At 49.7% G+C, this 7,634-nt stretch overlaps 1 long non-coding RNA gene across 1 annotated transcript; it reads left to right on the forward strand.

Moving 5' to 3' along the window:
• The first annotated feature begins 2,894 nt into the window (after nucleotides 1–2,894).
• LOC147223266 (uncharacterized) lies at nucleotides 2,895–5,313 on the forward strand. Its single transcript, XR_015107592.1, has 3 exons — nucleotides 2,895–2,971; nucleotides 3,815–4,090; nucleotides 4,246–5,313. It is a non-coding gene; the product is annotated as an uncharacterized LOC147223266 (long non-coding RNA).
• The last annotated feature ends 2,321 nt before the right edge of the window (nucleotides 5,314–7,634 follow it).

Below are 7,634 nucleotides of genomic sequence, written 5' to 3' on the forward strand. Positions count from 1 at the left end.
AGGTTTGCCTTCGGCTGACGACACCCTGCTTTCCGTCTGCGTCGTTTCTGGGTCAGGAACGATGGAGATCTTCTGGATGTTCCTGCTGGTCGCCGTGGCCTCCGGCAGCGACTGTGAGTCCTGGCGTCCTTGAAGGCAAATTGGTCGTGTTCCTTCTTCCTGGTTCATCCACGGACCCCGCCAGGTACCTTCAACGTGGACCAGGCCGAGGAGAACCAGAACGTGACGCTGGAGTGGAACTTCACGCCCGCCGCCTCTCTGGGCTCGCTAACGGTGCGCTGCGAGCAGACGCCCGCTGCCGGCGGCGCCGCCGTCGTCCTCTTCAGCCTGCAGGGCGGCATGGAGGACGGCGCCCTGGACCGGCGCTTCTTCATATCAGCACTCTTGACATACACTCACCGGCCACTTTATTAGGTACACCATGCTAGTAACGGGTTGGACCCCCTTTTGCCTTCAGAACTGCCTCAATTCTTGGTGGCATAGATTCAACAAGGTGCTGGAAGCATTCCTCAGAGAGTTTGGTCCATATTGACATGATGGCATCACATTTGTCGGCCGCACATCCATGATGCCAATCTCCCGTTCCACCACATCCCGAAGATGCTCTATTGGATCGAGATCTGGTGACTGTGGAGGCCTTCTGAGTCCAGTGAACTCATTGTCATGTTCAAGAAACCAGTCTGAGATGATTCCAGCTTTATGACACGGCGCATTATCCTGCTGAAAGTAGCCATCAGAAGTTGGGTACATTGTGGTCATAGAGGGATGGACGTGGTCAGCAACAATACTCAGGTAGGCTGTGGCGTTGCAATGATGCTCAGTTGGTACCAAGGGGCCCAAAGAGTGCCAGGAAAATATTCCCCACACCATTACACCTCCACCACCAGCCTGAACCGCTGATACAAGGCAGGACGGATCCATGCTTTCATGTTGTCGACGCCAAATTCTGACCCGACCGTCCGAATGTCGCGGCAGAAATCGAGACTCATCAGACCAGGCGACGTTTTTCCAATCTTCTATTGTCCAATTTCGATGAGCTTGTGCAAATTGTAGCCTAAGTTTCGGCGTGGTCTTCTGCTGCTGTAGCCCATCTGCCTCAGAGTTGGACGTCCTGTGCGTTCAGAGATGCTCTTCTGCCTACCTTGGTTGGAACGGGTGGTTATTGGAGTCACTGTTGCCTTTCTATCAGCTGGAACCAGTCTGGCCGTTCTCCTCTGACCTCTGGCATCGACAAGGCATTTCCGCACACAGAACTGCCGCTCGCTGGATATTTTTTCTTTTTTGGACCATTCTCTGTAAACCCTAGAGATGGTTGTGTGTGAAAATCCCAGTAGATCAGCAGTTTCTGAGATACTCAGACCAGCCCTTCTGGCACCAACGACCATGAAGTCGTTCAAATCACCTTTCTTCTCCAGACTGATGCTGGTTTGAACTGCAGGAGATCGTCTTGACCACGTCTACATGCCTGAATGCACTGAGCTGCCGTCATGTGATTGGCTGATTAGAAATGAAGTGTTTACCAGCAGTTGGACAGGTGTACCTAATAAAGTGGCCGGTGAGTGTATACAAACTGTAGTGTAGAAAAAAAAGTGCATGTAAAAAAACGTTATTATCTCTTACCTTTACTTATAAATGAAGTCCATGCAGCTGCTCCTTCTGAAGCATCCATAACCTGCTTGTAGAAGTCTTCCTTATCTTTCTTCTGTTTTAAAAGTCTCTCAATGGAAATCACCGCCAGTGAAGACGGTCGTCTCGATCGGTCCTGTTCCAACTCTATGTTTTGAGTCTTTTCAACGTCGAGAACGAGCGCTGCAACGATGCTGTCGTAGCCGGAACGGTGACTAACCGGTGACTAACCGGTGACTAACCGGTGACCACCAGCCGGAGCAACCTTGTCTTCTCAGGAACAGTTTGGATGAGATCCTTCTGGGACAAAAAGTGGAGAAGCTGCCCAGGAGGTTTACATTCATCCCTCAGCGTTTGTGAGCTTTACAGACCCGTGAGATCGGGAAAAATAACTAGATGGCTGCACTTGACTTGCTAACTGTTTACTGTAGCCTGCTAATGCTAATTGTATTATTCTGGAGCCGAGTAGTGAGAAGGATCCCTGGGATCAGCGGCAGCTCCTAACATGAGGCACCGTCACTGGCTGCCTCACCTAATGTCCCTTCACAGTCGTTTTAGGATAACGAGAAACACGTAACCGTTGTTGACGAAAAATATTAGACACATCAGCTAAACGATGGAAATTTAGTTTGTACATCAAAAGTGCTTTTTTAATAGTGACGTCCACAGAGACAGCAATACGGTCTCAGTGCATAGCATGCTAGCACAGTTAGCAGAATCATTGAACGGTAAATGTGAATTTTTCTTTCAGCGATTTTGAAAAAAAAATGGTGAAGTTAAGTGGAAAATAACTTTATAGCACAAATCACTGAGTAAATATAACCATTTCATTTTTGCATTTTTTTCTAACCGTGCTGACAGGTGAGGCCCGGCCTCCCCCTGCCTCTACTGCATCCAACGACCTCACCTGGAGTAGCAGCGCTCTCCTTGCACTGCATACAGTTTAAACAATCACAGCTGAAATCCATGCTAACACAATTAAAATTAGTGCTAACGGGGATAACTTCACCCTTTACTAAACTGTTGCTCTTACTTGTTTCAATGTTTACATTTGCTCTTTGTTTTTCTTTCTTTGCTCTTCTATTTATCTTTATGGCTTGAAAGCGGACCTGGGAACTCATTTCCTTCCACTAACTGTAAGGTGAGTCAGAAGACAACGATTGGTGCCGGAAGCGGAAACACGTGTCCTAGCTTGTTCTAGCACCTTCCATAGGGCGGAGCCAACCCGCATATAAAAGCTGTACCACCTGCTCCTCTGCCCCTTTTCCCCTGATCATGTGCTCTCATTGGACCTCGTTGGCCTGCGCCGTCCTTTTGGCAGCAACTCTGGTGTCGCACGGAGCCGGTAAGTCTCGCCCACGTGACTTCACCGTGTTTTTTGAACGTATTTTGAGCGGCATTTGCGATCGACCGGTAAATCGGGCTCTGCCGTCGAGGGTCCGGCCAGGCCTTGGCCCGAGGGCCTCCACCAGGTGTGTCGATGGTGATTTCCCAGATTTGGAAATCAGTGCCTGGTGCCTCGAGGGGGTTCAGGTGGAAACGGCGGAGTTCGGCACCTTCGACCACTCCGGTAGTAACGGTACCTCGTATTTCTGAGCGCCTTTCTTAAAACTCGACGGCTCTTTGACAAAAGAGAGAACAGCATCAGATGGAACGGCAACGGACAAAGTCGGCATGAAGCGGCAGGTGAAAGGCGGCGCAGGCAGCGGCTCTTAGCGTGAGCGGGCAAGTTTGGACAAGTGAGTTTTGATTTGAAGTCAAAATTTGGTTGTCGGAGGGCAAACGGTTCACATGAAACCACTAATGAAGTCTCTGGACGTAGACTAGTTTGTATACAAATGAAAAAAAACAACTTTTCGCTCGTCAGCCACCATTATTGCTGAAGACGCAACGCCGTCTGCAGCAACGTCACAGGGTTGACAGGGTTAGCATCGGGGCTAAGCGTGTCGGGGGGGCGGAGGTGAACTCCCAAGTGGGAACGAGCTTGAAGATGAAGAGCAACGAATCTGCCGAGAGGAAAGAGTCGGTAAAGGTGTTCGCTGAGGCAACTGTGTTGCTGCGCTAACAGAGAGTCGGTCAATGTTTTCTGCTTCTTTTTTTGGGGCCTGGAGCTCGGAACAGGACTGGTATGCTGGTCGCAGCAGAGGAACAGATCGACACCAAAACGTTTCTTCTTTCTCCCCTGAAGGCGAGGCATCAGTGTCTGCCCCGGACGGTGAATGCGTCACTCTGCTGTTCAACTGTTCCAGTGCTACAAATGAGCTTATGTGTTGTGACCCAAGAGACAACGTCATCTATCGGAAAGGTCATAACCCTGAAATCCAAGAGAAGTGGCAACACAGGACCTCCATTAAGATTTCTGGAGGCCTCTTCTCGTTGTATATCTGCAATGTGACACTACAAGACATCGGAACGTACTATTGCGAGTGCAACTCCAGTTTTGACGGAGTTAAACTGACCGTCGGTGAGTCATCATTTACCCCCGTTAGCTAATCCTGCCAAAATATCGTGTCTCTCCAGTTTGTTTTTCCTGCACAATGTAGTTATTGTCACATGACCAGACAGGTGCTTTCCAGACTGTCGTTCCCTTTGATAACACAGCTTTTCTCGTCGTTCCAGAGCCGAAGTCTGAGGGGACGGCAAAAAGTAGCGTCGCCACAACCACCATAGCCATCACAACCACCAACACCACCAACACCACCACTGGCGACGCCAATAAAATCCCCATTGTCATTGGGGTCCCCGTGGCCATCGTGGTCATCGTGGTCATCGTGGTCATCGGGGTCATCGGGGTCATAATAAAACGGGTCAAGAGTCGCCGGCAGAGAGTTGAAGGGCCAAGCTCTTCACACGAGTCAGGAACCGATGAAGAAAAATTGGAAATGAATACCACGAATACCTCGACCTGAACCCCCTTGTTCCTGAAGCTGTGCTGCCTATTGTTATTTGTTCAGTTTTATTCATTTTGGACATTCATATCGTATTTTATACGTTTGCAATCCAATTTGGAATCTATTTCTGAACCAGTCTCAGTGCATGAGGACACAAATGAAGAAACTGCCAGGCTTTTTGCCATTATGGCGTGCTAGCGTAGCGGCAGTTTTGCATGCTACTCCATGTTGTTTACATATGTGGTCCTCTAGTATTTGAATGTAAAAACAGTGTTTGAGCTTGTGGTGGTAAGAAGAACTTTAGCATTCCGCTGCATCTGAAAGAAATATGAGCCAAACGCGAGAAGGGTGTTGCTGTCAGAGATCTCGCTAAGCACTACGACAAGGCAGCAACATCGATCGTGACTGAAGGGGCGACTAACCAAGCAAAGGTCGCAAGTCTTAGAAGAAGTAGAAAAGTTATCGTAAGCTCCGATTCATGAATGTCAACCAGCTGGAGATAGCATTAGTGTTAGCGTTAGCATTAGTGAGGGTCTCATATGACAGAAGGCTTTACTTTTTCTGGTTCTGATGAAGTAAGAGCTAGAAAAAGAGAAAACAACAACAGAACCTCAGCAACAACAACGTTAGCCTTAATTTTAAAATCCACATCAAGCTGCTCATATTTTAATGTTTACAATTTTATGTAGCACTGAGATTTACTGTTAATTTGTACTCTTGTGATAATTATTTTGCACATTTCATGCCAACAGGCAGAAAGATATGCTGCAAATTCAATCAAGCTAAAACAAAGTACAAATGCAGTATTTCTGTTTTTTTTTGTATTTGTTACAAAAATAAATAAATAAATCTACCAAAGAGTGCAGCTTGTTTTTGGGGCTGGAGAACGGATCCATGGGGTTTACAAGGATTTCAGTAGAAAAAAATGATTCGGTTCGTCGACGTTTGGTGAGCGGAGTCTCCAACTTATGGCAAAAGTGAGCTTCTTGGATGATCCACTGGACCGCCGTTGTTCTCCTACGGACAGCAGATCCGGTGAACTAAGAAAAGTCTCCATTGCTGTCTGACCTGCCGTGGTCGCTTGGGTCCGTGGATCTTTCTTCTGTGGTTCAAAGCGTATCCTCTGATTCACTGCAAGCCCTTTGCTTCTTGGGGATCCTAATCCTACACGTCATCTTCTTTCATGGTCATTTCGTCGCCCTTCATCGTCTCATGATGCCTTTGTTTGGTACATTCAAGCTGCTTTTCAATTTCCTCATCATACAAGTCCTGCCCCAAGCGGAGGAGCTCAAGTATCTCGGGGTCTTGCTCACGAGTGAGGGAAGGAGGTGTAGAAGGTCAATTTACCGGTGGATCGACGTCCCAATCCTCTCCTCCGGTCACCAGCTGTGGGTGGCCAGAAGAGACCAGAAGAACCAGATCACGGATCCAAGCGTCTGAGATGTGTGTCCTCCTCAGGATGTCCGGGCTCTCCGTCATGAATCCGTCATGTCCGGACGCCTCCTGGTGAGGTGTTCTGGTCAAGTCCTACTTGGAGGAGAGACAGGACACACTTGAAGTGGAGTGGAGGACGGTGGAGGTATGCCTCTTTTGGAAGCCAATGGCGTCATCTTGTGGTCCACACCTGTCACGGCAGGTGGAGCTGGACGCTGAAGATGAACAAGATCAGCAGGCTCGACCCTTGCATTGGTTGAAAGAACTCCGTCGAAGAAACTCCACGTAAGAATAAACAAGCGAGCCGATTGGCTCCCTGACCTGAGACCTCATCCCTCTCAGTTGGAGATTGCGATCTTCTCAGGGAGTGAGAGTGTGTGTTTGTGTGATGTGTTTAGTGCAAGAAGTGAGAGGGAAGGTCCATGCCTACTTCCTGTCTGGTTGCCACCTCCCGCTTTCAGGGCTGCCGCTGACAAGCCTTGTGGTGAATGAAGAAGCAACTCGTGCATCAGTCTACTCCTGCCGGTTCAGGAGAAGCTCTCCACCACCAAGACTTCTGCCAGGCCTCCTCATGGCACACATGGTGACTGGCTAGCAGGCTAACCTAGCAGGGGATCTGAGAGTAGCAGCGGGTCCCATAGATATAGTGTGCATGCCTACCCTAGTGGGTACACCTTGGGGTGGGTACAGCCCTATTTAGGAGTCGCACTGCGTACCCTGATGGAGGAAGGACCTAGAAAAGAGGCCTGAAAAAGGAGGCTCGGTCAACAAGGAGTGCAGGGAACTTGAGGAGGACCGAAGTGATAAGACAAATGAAGAAACGCATCAGGACACATGAAGCCAACACCGGATTGACACCTCGAGTTTGTGGATCCACCTGCTCTGAAGGCTGCAGACAGCGTGGATCAAGTATTGGACTCTGTAGGCAAGGCAAGACTCACAAGTAGCAGAAGCAGGACTGTCATCATCGGACACGATGGACCGCCAAGAGAGTGTGTGTGCGAGTGTGTCCATACTTGTATGCTCAAGGCTGCTGTTAGAAAAGTCAACAAGGAGTTGCTGTCAGCTTGCAGTTAGCTGTTTTGCCCCGAAGGAGAAAGAAACACTGGATGGATGAAGGGATGGATGAGCTGAGTTGTCCTGCAGTTTGGCTGCTGGTGGTTCTTCTGCTGATGTTTGCTCGGGGGGTGTGTTGGTTCTTCATCTCAGAGGGTTTGACTTTGACAGGTCACACAGCCTGGGGTCGGGGTCGAGGTTTCGGGGCGGAGCCTCTCGATCCCTGCGCCTCACGGCCCACTTTCCACAACACTCTTGCTCAAGAAGATACCTGCTTCCTGGAGGTTTGCCTTCGGCTGACGACACCCTGCTTTCCGTCTGCGTCGTTTCTGGGTCAGGAATGATGGCGATCTTCTGGATGTTCCTGCTGGTTGCCGTGGCCTCCGGCAGCGACTGTGAGTCCTGGCGTCCTCGAACGCAAACTGGTCTTGTTCCTTCTTCCTGGTTCATCCACGGACACTCAGATGGAAATTTGTTGTCGCGGTAACCCCGCCAGGTACCTTCAACGTGGACCAGGCCGAGGAGAACCAGAACATGACGCTGGAGTGGAACTTCACGCCCGCCGCCTCTCTGGGCTCGCTAACGGTGCGCTGCGAGCAGACGCCCGCTGCCGGCGGCGCCGCCGTC

The sequence above is a fragment of the Fistularia commersonii genome, chromosome 19, assembly GCF_037954325.1.
Source record: "Fistularia commersonii isolate RoL2024-O1a breed Wild chromosome 19, RoL_Fcom_v1.0, whole genome shotgun sequence".
NCBI classification, from domain to species: domain Eukaryota; kingdom Metazoa; phylum Chordata; class Actinopteri; order Syngnathiformes; family Fistulariidae; genus Fistularia; species Fistularia commersonii.